This window comes from Balaenoptera borealis (assembly GCF_965194805.1).
Source record: "Balaenoptera borealis genome assembly, chromosome: 15".
In the NCBI taxonomy this organism is placed as follows: domain Eukaryota; kingdom Metazoa; phylum Chordata; class Mammalia; order Artiodactyla; family Balaenopteridae; genus Balaenoptera; species Balaenoptera borealis.
Window position 1 is genome coordinate 57,683,336 of NC_138871.1, and position 16,683 is coordinate 57,700,018.

A 16,683-nucleotide genomic window follows, 5' to 3' on the forward strand; every position below is an offset into this window, starting at 1 on the left:
CTGTACCCAGTCTGACAGCACTTGGTGTTCCTCTCATCGACTGATCTTGGTGGCCTGATTTCCACCCTACCAACCTCTGTACCTGCCATAGCATCTCACCTTGGGGTTGTAGTGTGTGTGTAGACATGCACGTGGGCATCTACTATGCATACTGCCAGTGAATTCTTGGCACTGGGTGACATGTGAGCAGGTGAGAGTATGGCTACGGCAAGCTGTTCAGCTTGCGCATTAGTACACTAATTTACACACGTACACACACACACTTTTTTTTTTTTTTTTTACTTTCAACTTGAGGAGAGGGTGCCATTTTTCTAATTTGCTTAAGGATGCTATATGTGTTAGAGGCAGCTCTGAAGTAGTGTGATTGGACACCCTCTTTTGGAAGACTACTGTGACATCAGCATGTATCCAATGGTTTGAAATGGGGAGAGGTAAGCATCGAACAGGTCGGTTAAAAGGAATCCAGCTCAGAAAAATTAAATTAGGATGATTTACATTTGTAAAGTGACCTATATTGCTAAACCATTCCTGCAGGCTAGTCAAATTCCTGAACTAATATGGAACATAAATTTGGGAATTCCCTGACAATTCTCTGTTTCTTTCTCAACCTTAAATTTACATTATCTTTAGCTTCCCCATTTGACTGCATTATAATTTATTACCCCCAATTTTCCCCATGGTTAACCTATTTGCTATTAGTCCCAGGGGACTTTTGGTGCTTTAGATCTACTCTTGAATCTTTTTTTTAAAAATTAATTAATTAATTTATTTATTTATGGCTGTGTTGGGTCTTCGTCTCTGTGCGAGGGCTTTCTCTAGTTGTGGCAAGCGGGGGCCACTCTTCATCGCAGTGCGCGGGCCTCTCACTATCGCGGCCTCTCTTGTTGCGGAACACAGGCTCCAGACGCACAGGCTCAGTAGTTGTGGCTCATGGGCCTAGTCGCTCCGCGGCATGTGGGATCTTCCCAGACCAGGGCTTGAACCCGTGTCCCCTGCATTGGCAGGCAGACTCTCAACCACTGCGCCGCCAGGGAAGCCCTACTCTTGAATCTTAAAGACATTTTGCTTGTTTCAGTTTCCTACTTAGAGGGAAACGTGGTCACAGCGGTGCTACCACTTCCCTCCAGTGACCTTCATGGGCTCAGTGACTGATCTGAAGATGAATGAAAATTGAGAGCAGCTCCGTATTCCTCACAGATAAGAGGCTTGTTAGCATCACAAGACTGGCTTCGTAAAGGACCTCACTGTCCTTCCTGTGTCCAGTCACTGTACCTCACAACTAGGTTTAAGGCACCCCTCGGGAATAAGCAAAAGTAGAAAAGCTGTGAAATCCAGGTGGTATGCCATTTAAATCAATTAAATGGTATTTAAAAATTGCTGCTCTCTCTCTAGGCTTGTAAAAATGGAAGCCTGTTAAGGAGAAAAGTTTACTTTTATTGTATGAAGAAAAAAATGTACTTTGTATTTGCAAACAATATAATTTTTTAGTATTGTTGAATATTTTTTTCTGCTGCTGGTTGCAAATCAGATGTGTTAGAGAAGGACTATGTTCCCCAGTGAACTACTGCAGACTTTATGAAGGTAGGGACCAGAATTTTTTTCCTGTATTTCTTCTTTACATTCATGTACCATATTATGAAATATACCAATCAGTATGTATTAAATGAAAATAAAAGAATTAAAACTATTATGTCCTTTCCCTGTTATCACATTAATGGAGTGATATTATAATGTAGATATATATGTATGTGTGTGTATATATATGTGTATATATGTATATATATATATATATACACACATATATATACACACATAGGAGTATTTAGGAGTGCATGGGAGAGCTCTTATATTTGGACTTGTGACAAAAGACCCCAGACTTTCCATGTGGCCTGGACTTATGAATGGCTTGAGAGCCTGTGTAATTACCTCAACTTCTGAGTTCCTCAGTGCAGAGCAGACCCACCTGGGGCTCTCCATCTATAGGAGCCTTCAACCATGCCTGAAAGGCAGCCTTGGTTTATAAACTCTGTAGACACATGACTTAACTCCAGTGTTATGGTCTGAACTGTGTCCCCCTCCCATCCCCCAATTCATATGTTGAAGCCCTAACCCATAAATGTGATTGTATTGGGAAATGGGGTCTTTAAAGAGATAATTAAGGTTAAATGAGGTCAGAAGGATGGGGCCCTAATCCGATAAGACAGGTGTCCTTATAAGAAGAGGAAGAGACATGAGGGATGGGAGCTCACAGAGAAACCCAGTCTGCCAATATCTTGATCTTGGACTTCCAGCCTTCAGAACTGTGAGAAATAAATTTCTCACAAGCCACCCAGTCTGTGCTATTTTGTTGTGGAAGCCTGAGCTGGCTAATATACCCAGCAAGGAAAACGGTTGTTTGACAGACTTGGAGACAGTGTGCCATGGTTTATACACAGTTAAAGCACTGATTCATTTGTTTGCAGACCTCTTTGCCTCTATCACTGTGATTTTATTGCATTTATAGTGAAGAGGAAGGAGAAATGGGCTATGTTAGTCACTCAGTTGGCCTCTCATTCTAGCCCACAGTTTGTTTTACAGCCTTGCTCTTGTCCTCTTCTAGTCCTTTTGGTTGCAGAATGCAGGTTGTCTAGCTTTGTTACCAAGTCCAGAGTACTGTTTGTTAGCATAAGTGGCGACATAAGGAGGCAGGAATTCAGGGGGTTGAGGCAGAAAGGTGGGAGGGAGGAAGCCACAGTGAAGTCAAGGCAGGCGGTTCTGCTGGTCCATCAGGGAAGCAGTGCAGGCTATGGTGGTTTCACATAGACTGTGGAGTAAGACCACCCAGGTGTGAATCCTAGCTCTGCTACTTTTCAAATGACGATCTTGGGAAAGTTACTTAACCTCTCTTTACCTCAGTTTCCTCATCTTTAAAAAAGATATAAGTAGGATTTTTGTAAGTTTTAAATGAATTAATATTGTGTAAAGTGCTTAAAAAAGTGCCTGCTAATTGGGAACTTGCTCCTTAAGCGTTAGTGACAATGGCAATGATGATGATGATGATAGTGATAATGAGGATGGATGTTGTCTTTTCACATGTACTTGGGCATACTGGTGTTGTCATGCCCCTTTCCCAAGGTTTCTCTCGGTTCCATCTCAGGCAGCTTGAGCAACTTGGGTCCATCCTTCCAACCCTGACTCAGAGGAGGGAAGCTTCCTGCCCCACATAATCTGAATGTGTGGAGTCTCCATCACCATGACACAAAACTGTTCCCACTCAGGATCTTTCTCAGAATTCGTTAGACCATCCTCCTCCGTGACTTGGATATCTACCTTGTGCCGGGAATCTAAGTTGCTTCCCTCAGTTGGGATCTCTTGGATATTGGTGCCAGCCTGAATTTCTGCTGCTCTGCAGATTAATGATTTGGACTCAAGCCCCTTCCTTCAGCCATCCCTTCTTTTCTGATTGGTTTTTCAATCAATGGGTTTTCATCCCACTTGGGCCTGTTTGCTTCCTTCTTTCCTCAAGAACTCTCAGGGGGCTCCAGGCTCCATGGCTGGGGTATACCACTTATGACACACTGACTTCAGTCACACAATTCTCTTTCCTTTCCTTGGAATGTCATTTCTTGTCATCTCTGCAAGTCTATTTCCTGTATATCAGCCAAGCCCTCTCTCACAGGGCACTTTCCCATGAAACCTCTCCATATTCTAATGTTTCCCTGAGTGGGTGTCTCGCGTAACATTTTGATATGAATTTAAACTCCTAGAATAGGTGATGGATGTTTCTAAAAAGCACAGATGATTCTATGTCAAATGCAGTAGAAAATAAACGTGCATGCATATAAGATGTTATAACGGAAGTTTAAACTGAGGCTCTAAGATGCAGAAGATATCAGATACCAGAAGTTATCTGGCAGTAACTTCAGATTTGTGCCTGGGAGCTGGTTAGATTGACTCATTCACACTGAACATATATAAAAGGATTGGGTTGTTGGAGATGAAGGAGGACTGTGCAGAGGGTTTCTTTTCAGAGAGTCTGTTTCATCCTCCTCCCTGCCCCCAAAAGCCACTAAGCAATTCCTAGGCAGTGTTTAGAATGGCCACATTCACTTTCTTCTCACAATACCTGGCCACAATTGGTTACAACGCCTAGATTAAACAATTTGGCCCTTATAAAAGTTAAATGAATTATTTACCTAATATGGTTTGTTTCTAGTAAGTAAGTATTTTTCTCATATTGAAAAATTTTGTAGATAATTTATGACTCTAAGTCAGCTACAAGGTGAGTCAACTATATACACTGAAATATGATTACCTTGTGATTAGCAGCTTGATTTCAGGATGATCCAACCTGCATATTTGGCAAACCATCAAGTATCTATCTGCTAATAGATTGTCAAGCACACTCATGTAGTTGTTAAATGTCTTCGTATGTGATGAGCATAGGAATCTTCACAGTAAGCCCCAGTTTCCACATCAAATTCTGTGTGCCCTCTGCTATCAGGCACACTATTGAAGTGTAGACTATCTATTCATTCAAACGGAAGAAAGAACAGCGTTTTCTTGCTTACTAGTGCTTTCTGGGTGTTATGGACTGAATTGTTTTCCTCCCAGATTCATATGTTGACTTGCTGACCCCCAGTACTTCAGAATGTGACCTTATTTGGAAATAGAGTTATTGCTGGTATAATTAGTTAAGATGAAGTCATACTGGAGTAGGGTAAGCCCCTAATTCAATATGACTGTTATCCTTATAAGAAAAGGAAATGGACACAGAGACATGCATGCAGGGTGAATGTCGTGTGAAGATGAAGGCAAAGATTGGGGTGATCCTTCTACAAGCCAAGGACTGCTAAAGATTGCCAGCAAACCACTGGAAGCTAGCAGAGGGGCATGGGACAGATTCTCCCTCACAACCCTCAAAAGGAACCAACCCTGCCAACACCTTGATTTTAGCAACAGAACTGTGAGACAGAAATTCCTTCTGTTTAAGCCTTGCAGTTTGTGCTACTTTGTTACTTACTGCAGCCCTAGGAAACTAAGGAGCAAAATCAACAATGAAGGAGTATTTCCTAGGTCCGTGGACTCCTTTCACTACTTCCCATGCTTTATGTGCTATAATAATTCTCACTCTTCTATTGCCTTTATCACAGTAGCTCATCTTTCCTTTCTCTTTAGAGAAATTGCATAAAGCCTCCAGTATCCAGAATGGGTGGCTAATGGATAGATTAATTTGGTATGAAGTGCAAAGATTTACTAAACGGCCATGGGATATGTTTAGAATGTCCAACTCTAGCAAATTTGAGAATTTTTAGGTTGCATGCATACTTTTTCTGTAATCCTAGATGTAAAGGCAAACATCTAAAAAATGGTGGACATTTTAGCATACTTAATTAAAAGATGAAAGACAGCAAAACTACAATTAATGAAAAATAAGGTTGGAATGGAGGACCTTATATGCATAGATGAATGTGTTTTAGTCTATGAATAATGAGAGCTACAAATAACTTCAGAAGGGAGTGACATAGTCAGTTATTTAAAACTTAAAAAAAATTCTTATTAGAGTATAGTTGATTTACAATGTTGTGTTTCAGGTGTACAGCAAAGTGAATCAATTTTTTAGATTCTTTTCCCATATAGACCATTACAGAGTATTGAGTAGAGTTTCCTGTGCTATAAGGTCTTTATTAGTTATCTATTTTATATATAGTAGTATGTATATGTCAATCCCAATCTTCTAATTTATCCCTCTTCTCCTTACCCCCTGGTAGTTATTTAAAACTTTATCTTGAAATAAGTATATAGATTTACAGGAAGATGCAAAGAAATGTCCAGGGAGGTCCTGTGTGCCCTTTATCCAACCTCTCTTAATGTGAACATCTGGCATAACCATAGTATAAAATGAAAACCAGGAGATGGACATTGGCATAATCTGCTTGTTCAATTTCACCAGTTAATATATGCACTCATTCATCTCATTTGTGTGTGTATGTGTGTGTGGTGCTATGCAATTTTATTACACGTGTAGCATAGTATAACCACCATTACAATTAAGATTCTTCCCTGTACCACGACTGCATGACTCCTATGTTTGCTTTCTGTAGCCTCACCCATCGCCTCCCCCACCCAATTCTAACCCCTGGTACCCACGAATCTGTTCTTCATCTGTATAATTATGCCATTTCATGAATTTCACATAAATTGAATCATGCAAAATATATCCTTTTGACATAAATTTTTTTTTATTCAACATAATTTTGTTGAGGTTCATTCAAGATGTTTCTTGTATCAATAGTTCATTACTTTTTATTGCTGAGTAATATTCCATGGGCTGTCTGTACTACAGTTTGTTCAACCATTCACTTATTGAAGGGTATTTGGGTAGTTTTTGGTTATTGCAAGTGAAGCTACTATGACATTTGTGTCTAAATTTCTGTGTGAAAACAAGTTTTCCTTTCTCTGCTATATGCCCAAGAGTGCAGTTGCTGGCTCTGTTGGTGTAAGTCTATTGTTAGTTTTAAAAGGAAATGTCAAACTATTTTCAAAGTGGCTCTGCCATCTTACATTTTCACTAGTGATCTAACTTCTCCACATCCTCCTCTAGATTTGGTGTTATCACAATTTTTTATTTTAGTCATTCTGATAGGTGTAATTATATCTTACTGTAGTCTTAATCTGCATTTTTCTAATGGCTTATGATGTACACCTTTTCATGTGCTTATTTGCCATCCGTATCTGCTCTTCTGTGCAGTGTCTGTGCATGTCTTTTGACCATTTTTGAGTTGAATTGTTTTTCTAATGTTAAGTTTTGAGAGTTCCTTATATATTCTAGATATGAGTCCTTGTTTGGATATGTGATTGTGAATACTTTCTTCTGGTCTATAGTTTGTCTTTTCATCCTCTTAACAGGATCTTTTTCAGAGCAAAAGCTTTAAATTTTGCTAAAGCCCAGTTTATCAACTTTTCTTTTTATGTATTGTGATTGTGGTATCAAGGATGTGATGAGGTTTGTATTTTTGAACATGAAGGATGAAAAGCAGAGCATTAAATATGGTGAAAGGTAGATAGTTGCGAGGCTGTTTCAACAGTCCAAATGCAAAGGCAATGTCAGCATAGCTGGAGAGAAAAGAATAAATAGTTTTATTAGGTAGTAGGCATAATAGGACTTTAAGGTCAATCATACCTAAAGGGTGGGGGTATTAGGAGACATTTGGGGTTTGGGTTTACATAACTGAGTGGATAACTTTGCCATTACCTGGGCTGATTACACGAAGGAAGAGCAGCTTTGGGAGATGGGGCCAGGGTGACCACGATTGTCAGACACAATGAATTTAAGGTGCTTGTGGGACATCCAGGGTGAAATATTTAGTGGGTGGTTAGATAGTTGGCTCTAAACCTTAGGTGAATGTTGGAAACTAAAGGCACGGGCTTGGGAGTCGTGACACTCAGGTGTGCTTGAGGCCATGGGAATAAGCGAAACCACCTGGGGAGAGACTAACCATGTGGTTTCGGTTCTGCGCATTAAATCAGAAGACAGTAGTGGGCTTCAGTAAACGATGTAAAAAAGCTGAAAACTGGCTGAGAAATTCCAGGTCCTCTTCTATTATCCAGAAGTTCTGGAAATCTGGAAAAGCAAAAATCTTTCAGTGTCTTCCTTTGGAAAGAGGATTCAGAGAATGATTCTAATTTATTTGAGTTGTTGAACCTTAAACATATGAAGGACGAGTCACTAGGTAGGCCCCTGACTTTTATCTCCAAAACTCTCCAACCTATCTTTCTTTTTTTTTTTTAATGTTAATTTTTCTTTATAGATTTGTGGGGGAGGGTTTTTTTTTGTTTTTTAAAAAACTAATTAATTAATTAATTAATTTTTGACTGTGTTGGGTCTTCGTTTCTGTGCAAGGGCTTTCCCTAGTTGCGGCAAGCGGGGGCCACTCTTCATCGCGGTGCGCGGACCTCTCACTATCGCGGCCTCTCTTGTTGTGGAGCACAGGCTCCAGACGCGCAGGCTCAGTAGTTGTGGCTCACGGGCCCAGTTGCTCCGCGGCATGTGGGATCTTCCCAGACCAGGGCTTGAACCCGTGTTCCCTGCATTGGCAGGCGGATTCTTAACCACTGCGCCACCAGGGAAGCCCCAACCCATCTTTCTATTCCAAACTTATCCCCAAGAAATGGGAGTTAGCATCCTATCTAATTTGGAATAAGAGACGCAATGCCACATGAGGTAAATCAAATACAAATGAAAAAGACAACTTAAAAAAAGTAATAGTTGGTGGAAATGGGTATTTGAAGATCAGCTTTTGATCAACATGTGCCATCTAAGCCTTTAATTTTTAAAATGCTCAAGCACAGTAATTTATTTTCATGCTGTGAGTGAATGAAAGGGGAAGATTATAATTCTTTTAAAAAGAAAGACTGCTGCCTGCAGTCTTGGAAAATAATAGCACTATGTTCTGAAGCTGGAAACCCACCCTGCCCTTAGCTCCACAAGCTGTGCTTCAAGGAAAAGAAAATATACAGGGAAGAATGCATCTCGCAATATTTCAAAAGGATTTGAGGAGGTTTCTTCCCCTACCCTGGATCCCTCACAAAATGTTCCCGCGTCCTCCTGGTTCCCCTACACCAACACCAGAGCATGCATGGATTCCTACCTGCCTTTCTTTTGTATCAGGCTGAAAAGAGTTTGGGTCAGAAAACCAAAATTCCTTTTGAGTATGACACTTTGAAAAGCGAAAAGGGGATGATAAAGTGTGAGCAATCAACCTGCAGGATAGGCTGTGTGGGTCTCCAGGTGGACGGTTAGGGGAAGTGGAGATGCATGCAATGTCCAGCAGGTGGCAGTGTGAGCACGTGGCAAGGCCAGTAGAGGTCCTCCATTCCCGAGGGCCAGGACCTGGGAGCCGGTTCTGTCCGTCTCTGAAGGTAGGTTTCCAGTCCCTTACCTCCTACCTTTTAAGTCCTTAACACATCCTGAAAAAGCCTTTCCATTTGATGATTTGTAGAAGCATCGCTTGTCTCCCTTCCATCCAGTGGCTTATTTTGAAAGGCTGAGCTCTTGGAATAAACGAGCAACCTACACAATACGAAGGGAAATAAAATGCTTGATAGCCATTTGATGGCAAGTTTGTCTGCCTTAAGCATTCCTTTGGCAGAATGATCCAATAAGGACAAGGTCGTGGTTTTGACCTCTGCAGAGGCCAATTAGCTTTGTTCTACTGTGTGGCCAAGGGCTTCACCTTGCATGCGTTTAACCACCTGAAAATGTCTGTTTTGCATATGGGAGTCAATGCTGCAGCGTTGCTCAAAGAAATTCTCTAGGGTTAAAAAAAGAAGATTGGGGGTTTCCCTGGTGGCGCAGTGGTTGAGAATCTGCCTGCCAATGCAGGGGACACAGGTTCGAGCCCTGGTCTGGGAAGATCCCACATGCCGCGGAGCAACTAAGCCCGTGCGCCACAACTACTGAGCCTGCGCTTTAGAGCCCGCGAGCCACGGCTACTGAGCCCATGTGCCTAGAGCCCGTGCTCTGCAACAAGAGAAGCCACTGCAATGAGAAGCCCACGCACTGCAACGAAGAGTAGCCCCCGCTTGACCAACTAGAGAAAGCCGGCGTGCAGCAACAAAGACCCAACGCAGCCAAAAATTTAAAGAAAAAAAAATCCTATTAAAAAAAAAAAAAAGAAGATTGGCCTCAGAGTCATGCAGACTTGGGTCCAAATCCCTGCTCTGTCATTCAGTGGTTGTGTAACCTCAGGTAAGTTACTCTCTCTGTATCCTTCTTCCTGTTACTCCAGGTGCTGTGTGAAGGTGATAGTGTAGATGAAGTGCCTGGTGTACTCTAAGTGCTCGAGCAAGGGTAGCTAGAAATAATAATGATGTTAAAATCTATTGACTGTTCCCATGACAACTTACCTGGATTCTTTGTTCACCAAGGAGAACATTGTTTTGTTCCAGTGCCCTATGAAGATACAGTTATCTCTTTGCTTCAGTGGACTCTCTACTTAGACCCTTACCCTTTCTCCTCTTGCTGGTCTCCGGCTGCTGAGAGGGGCCTGAGGTGGAGGACTCCCTGGGCTAGAAAGAGCAGGTTAAGTGTACATTGTTGTCACATCACTGCAGCCCATGGCCAAATCGAAATGACCTTTGGATGATCAGTTCTCCCTCTCCGCAGAACGCTTAACGGAATATGAGATATGCAGGTCAAGTGACTTCTCCAAGGGAAGAAAGCCCAGATTCCTTGCCCTCTGATCGCTCACATACATTGTTACTTAGATGGCACTCCTAACCTCCGTTGCATCCATGCTGCCCCTGTTAGGATCAGTTCTCCGTTTCCATCTCAGTTCATAGCTCCACCATCCATCCAGTTTTGCAAGCCAGGTATCTAGGAGTCATGCTGGGCACCTCCCTCTGCTGCTTTTCTCTCTGCATCTTGCCCCATCACCCAGTCTTGTCAGGTTTATCTTCAAAACATCTCTTAAATCCATTCCATGTCTTATCTGGATTACCACCCCTCTTGTCCACGACATCCTAATTTCTTCTAGATCTCTACAGCAAACTTCTAGTGGCATACCTGCATTCACTCTGTCCCTTCACTAGTCTCTTCTCTGCTCTCAAGTTAGAGTGATGTTCTCTCTGCTCTCCCATTGCCTGTAGGATGAAGATGAAACTCCTGACGTTACTTACAAAGTCCTGCCTGGTCTGACTTCTTTTCTCAGCTGCAGCCCTGGTAGCCTGTTATTAGTTCCTTGGATTTGCTACTATCCTTTCCACCTGTGGACACTTGCCTGGGCTCTTCACTCCCCCATTTCACCTACTTAACACTATTAACCTTTGAATATCTCAGTTCAAATGGTGCTTCTTAGGAATCCTTCTTTACTGCCCTAATTAGGCAAAGTAATAATAATGAAACAGCAAATCCTTATATAGTAGTTAGTAAGCCCCGGCCCTCTCTCTAACTAACTTATTTAATCTTCTACCCTATGCGGTAGATACTGCTGTTACCCTGTCCTACAGATGAGCAAACAGAAGCATAAAGAGGTAAGTACAGTGACTGGCTCAAGGCTGTCTACCCGGTTAGTGGGTGAGTGGTACCACTAGAAGCCAAACCGAGGCCAGCTGGCCGCAGAGGCCACTGCCTCTCTCCATGGTGACAGGCGCTCGCGGTGTCCTCGCCTCTGTAGCACCAACCACAGGTGCACGTTTACCTTTGCTTAGTGGAATGTTTATATCCCTGAAGTGAGTGTGAAAACATGTTTGTTTTTGCTCTCCTTGTAGCCTCAGCAGTTCTGGGCACACAGGAGGAGTTGAATAAATACTTGGATGAGCAAATACAAATGAATGGTGGCTATGGGCATGGATTGCTAGGTGCTTCCAAATCTAAGCCAGACATGCTTTACATGATCTAGTTCTCAGGACAAACTGCTGAGGCAACTCTACCTTCATTTTTCAGTGGAGGAAACGTAGGTCTAAAGAGACCAAGGGACCTGCCCCAGGGCAGGTCTGAGGCAGGGTGTGAATCCACGTGGTCTGACGTCAGAGCTCTGCTCTCTGCACTTCACCGTGTTGCCTCTTCTTGCCCTTTCTACCCTCCTTTCTTTCCCTTCTCCTAACATTTTTCATCCTTCTCTTCTTCTAGGTCCCTGAGCAAGGTCTTCTGTTCCTCAGGGTATAGGAGGTGTCAGTACCAGTAGAAAACCAGGCTGAAGACCTGTCAGGAGTAAGGTAGGCTATGGCTATTTAGTGCCGCAATTACTTCACTTAAATACTCAGTGTGAGCACTTAATGATTGTAAGCATTTTCAGTATATTCAGTAAATTTAAACTTCTTTTTTTTTTTTCTTTTGTATTTGCATTTGCTCACAATGTTATCTGAAGGCAGGGCTTTTACGTTTTTTTAGCTGCAGATTTAGGAGCGCTGCACCTTCATGAGTTAATCTTTATGCCAGATGTGGGAGTGGAGGGAGGAGGCTTTGCTATGCTGGGAACACACAGAAGATAGCCCTGGTGTCAAGAAGCTCCCATTCTTGTGGGGAGAGATTGACGTACAAACGAAATGCTACAGAGCAGTGTATCATGCAGATGGGTGTGGGAGGAGGGTGGCGGGCTGTGGGAAACCTTCACAGAGACATCTGCTCCACAGACGTGTGTGCGGGGCTCTGGGCTTCCTGCTCGGGCTGAAGTTCCATCCTTGTGGAATTTACAATCTAGAGGGAAAGAAGGTCATTAAGTAATTACAGATCATAATTTATATTATGAAGGAAAAGAGCAGGGTGTGATGAGAGAGAATCACAGGGCCGTGATCCTGTCTGGGGAGGAGGAAGGGGCTTCTGGGGGGCCTGGCCCTGGAGCTGAACAGGGAAGACTGAGCAGGCGGCCCCCTGAGGACAGGCGTCCAGTAGTCTTGAAGCAGAGGCTGGTGCTCACGTGAGGCAGAAAAGGGCTTGGGGTCGCAGGAAGTGCAGACTGGCCAGTGTGGCTGGAGCCCAGTGAGCAAGGGGGCAACGTGAGGGGTCAGTCAAGCAGGGCCTTGCAGGCCACGGTCGGGAGATGGATTTCACTCACATGAAAGGATGCTCAACATCACTAATCATTAGAGAAGTGCAAGTCAAAACCACAATGAGGTATCACCTCACACCGGTCAGAATGGCCATCATCAAAAAAATCCACAGACAATGAATGCTGGAGAGGGTGTGGAGAAAAGGGAACCCTCTTGCACTGTTGGTGGGAATGTAAATTGATACAGCCACTATGGAGAACAGTATGGAGGTTCCTCAAAAAACTAAAAATAGAACTACCATACGACCCAGCAATCCCACTGCTGGGCATATATCCTGAGAAAACCATAATTCAGAAAGAGTCATGCACCACAATGTTCATTGCAGCTCTATTTACAATAGCCAGGACATGGAAGCAACCTAAGTGTCCATCAACAGATGAATGGATAAAGAAGATGTGGCACATATATACAATGGAATATTACTCAGCCATAAAAAGAAACGAAATTGAGTTATTTGTAGTGAGGTGGATGGACCTAGAGTCTGTCATACAGAGTGAAGTAAGTCAGAAAGAGAAAAACAAATACCGTATGCTAACACATATATATGGAATCTAAAAAAAAGAGAAAGGTTCTGATGAACCTAGGGGCAAGACAGGAATAAAGACGCAGACATAGAAAATGGACTTGAGGACACGGGGGCGGGGAAGGGTAAGCTGGGACGAAGTGAGAGAGTGGCATGGACATATATACACTACCAAATGTAAAATAGGTAGCTAGTGGGAAGCAGCCGCATAGCACAGGGAGATCAGCCTGGTGCTTTGTGTCCACCTAGAGGGGTGGGATAGGGAGGGTGGGAGGGAGACGCAAGAGGGAGGAGATTTGGGGATATATGTATATGTATAGCTGATTCACTTTGTTATACAGCAGAAACTAGCACAACATTGTAAAGCAATTATACTCCAATAAAGATATTAAAAAAAGTGTGATGGGAGGGGAGCCACTGAAGGTTTTAAGGAAGTGAGTGCCATGATGCGATTAATGTGTAAAAACCAGGCTGGCTGCATTTTGGAGAATGGATTAGAGAGGGGCAAATAGGAAAGTGGAGAGAACAGTTTGGGGGGGAGGGGTTGCACTCTGTTAGTAGTTGCGTAGGACATGATGGCTGGAGTGTGGCTTCTCAAGGGGATTTGAACAAGCACATGTGGTTGGACTGGAAGGGAACAGAATGTCCAAAATCAGGAGGCAGGAGGAAGCAGCGTATGGCAGGGAAGTGACTCTGCAAGGAGCAGAGGGAGGGTGGCGGGAGGGGTGCTGGGCAGAGAGCTGGAGAGGAAGCAGGGGACACGCTGGTGCCTCCCACTCTGCCAGGACGATAGAATTTCTCCCAGGGGGGTGGAGCTACTAAGGTTTAAAGCAGATCCTTAGCAGGTCAGCTTTGCTTTGCAGAAGGAGCTCTCCTGGGATGCTCTAAGGAGGCTCAGGGAGAGGAGAGATTGGAGTTTGGCTGTTATTGAAATAGCTCAGGGACAGGAGAGGTGGTGTTTCCCTAACAGTTGTCAACAGTGATAACTACCATTTATCAAGTGCCTATGACATGCTAGCCACTGTACCAAGCACTTGACGTCTGTAATTTCTCATCTTCGCCACTGGATCCCCCAGCATACCTCCTCTCAGGGGGCTTGGAACTGCACAGAGCACAGGGGAGGAGGGTGCTTTCAGCAGCCACCTCCACCCTACAGCCGTGGAGCCTCCCAGCACCCTGCAGGGTAGCATTCTGTTGCTATAAGGGAATCACTGTTCTTTGAAGAAGCAGCTTTTCTAAAGGCAGTAGAGCTGAACGCATTGCAAAAGTGGGATTTGAACCCTAGTCTCTGATTCCAAAGACCGCATTCTTTCCATTATATCAAATAGTTCCTCATATCTCTAGCAAAACCTGTGGTGGGGCAATGTAGTTATTTATATGAATGTTTTTCTTCCCCTGCTAGAATGTGAGCTTATAGAGAACAAAGACTGTGTATTATTCATTGCTACACCCCCAGTGTCAAGCACAGTGACTGGCTCAGAGTAGGTATACGTTTGTTGACTAGAAGGACCTATATAGATGTGGTGAATATACACAATGGAATATTACTGAGCCATAAACAAGAATGAAACGTTGCCATTTGCAGCAACCTGGATGGACCTAGAGAATATCGTACTTAGTGAAGTAAGTGAGACGGAGGAAGAGAAATACCATCTGATATCACTTATATGTGGAATCTAAAAAATAATACAAATGAACCTATAGACAAAACAGAAACAGACTCACAGACATAGACAACAAACTTATGGTTACCGAAGGGGAGGATAAATTAGGAGTAGGGGATTAACACATACAAACTACTAGACATACAAGCAACAAGGATTTGCTGTATAGTACAGGGAACTATATTCAGTATCTTGTACTAACCTATAATGGAAAAAATCTGAAAAAAAAAACTGAATCATTTTTCTATACACCTGAAACTAATACAATATTGTAAATCAACTATACTTCAATTTAAAAAAAAACCCTATAGACTAGGATGGCAGTTCTCCTATTAAGAATCTGCAGTCCTCTTTCATTCTGTTGCCCACTTGAGTGCTCTGTCTTTTCCTGTGAGAAACAGCACAAGGGGAGAGCTGCTGGCCCGTGTTTCCATCTCTGTAATAGAGTCGTCAGTCCTGATGGCTGCAGGGAGTACAACCGGAGGAGAAAACGCCGTGCTCTGTGCCGAGCTTCCTCCAAACTTGCTCACGCTTATGCCAACTTCCCCGAGCCCACGTGCCCTTAGTTTGAGGGCCTTCACTGTGAAAGCATCTGCAAGGCTGACAACTGGAACATCAGACCGTAGGTTTATTGCAAGGCTATGGACTACAGGTACCTCAAGAGATCTGAGAATTATGCGCACGCATTACTGCGGAGATGCAGGGCTGCTGGAAGAAGAGATGGTGGTTGTACAGCCAATTAAAATGCACACTGCATAACACCAACGTTCCCCTCCACCCCCACCCCGTGCTAGCTGACAGTAGGTTTTAATTATGCAGTAATAAAAAAACCCAGGGAAACAGCAGTAAATTACAGTCTATTTCTGTGAATGATCTTAGTCCAATAGCTAAAATCTACCAATTATATAAAGCAAATATTTCAAATTAAATCACAGAGTGTTTGTAGAGCTCTGGTTGTGCATAAGGCATCAGCATGTTTTCAACTGCCGCCTCGCTGTTTACGGTTAGAGAGCATGACCATCGAGTGGGGGACAGGGTGGGGGACCCCAGGCCAGGGCTGAAATGAAATTGCCACATGTGGGAGGGGCTGGGGGTGAGAAACCCCAAGTCCTGGGACAGTAAAAAGGAATTTGAGCGGCAGGGCCGGTGGAGGGTCTTCCTTGGCTCCTTACAGCTTCTGGGATCAGGCAAGGGTGGGAGCTCTGCACTGCTGGCCGGGCGGGGAGAAGAGGGCGTCAGCCGAGCCTGAGGCAGGGGACCGCAGTTCGTGCGCTCGCTCGGAGCATAACCTGTTGGTGTTGGGGGCTCCAGGCTGCAAGGAAGACATGGCTGTCTCAAGCATCCTATTTCCCGGTGCTCTTAGCAGTTCCAAACCCCTCTTTAAAGAGCTATGGTGGTAGCTCCAGATTTTATGGAGCCTGAGGCTTATAGAATTCTGGGAGTCCTCGTAAAGAAAACAGTACAAAAATATCTTCTTTTTGCAGATTTTTAAAAAATATATGACTAGGTGAACACCTTGCCAGGACTTGAGTTTAATTAACTTCACATAAATCCACCTTTATCTATGACCCTTGGGGTCTACACCCTTGCAAGATGTAGAGTGACTTGGAGATGTTTATGAACCTCACACAGCCAACAAAGCCCATGGCAGATGGGCAAAGCAGCATCTCTGGCCTGTCACTCACTAAGTTGTACACATTGGGTCAGGATTTATATAAACCAACAGCCATTTGTTGAGTGTTTCCTTTGTGCCAGGCACTGTTAGCAAGGCCAGTCCTTTGTTGCTTTATGCTCTAGCATAGCCTGGCATAATAGCTCTCATTTTATCCCTTCCCAAAATAATGTTAACCTTAATCAGCCACTTTGGGGTTTTTTTTTGTTTTTAAATTTTAATTTTTTACTGGAGCATAGTTGATTAACAATGTTGTGTTAGTTTCAGGTGTACATCAAAGTGATTTAGTTATA

The 16,683-nt window shown here is 43.3% G+C and overlaps 1 long non-coding RNA gene across 15 annotated transcripts in view; it reads left to right on the plus strand.

The window, feature by feature from the left end:
• The window catches only part of LOC309612491, a 637,465-nt gene that overhangs the window by 141,718 nt on the left and 479,064 nt on the right, over positions 1-16,683 (plus strand). For all 15 annotated transcript variants that reach the window (XR_014235193.1, XR_014235194.1, XR_014235195.1 and 12 more), the window contains one exon: positions 11,612-11,697. This is a non-coding gene — a long non-coding RNA (uncharacterized lncRNA). The remainder of the gene's footprint in view (positions 1-11,611; positions 11,698-16,683) is intronic.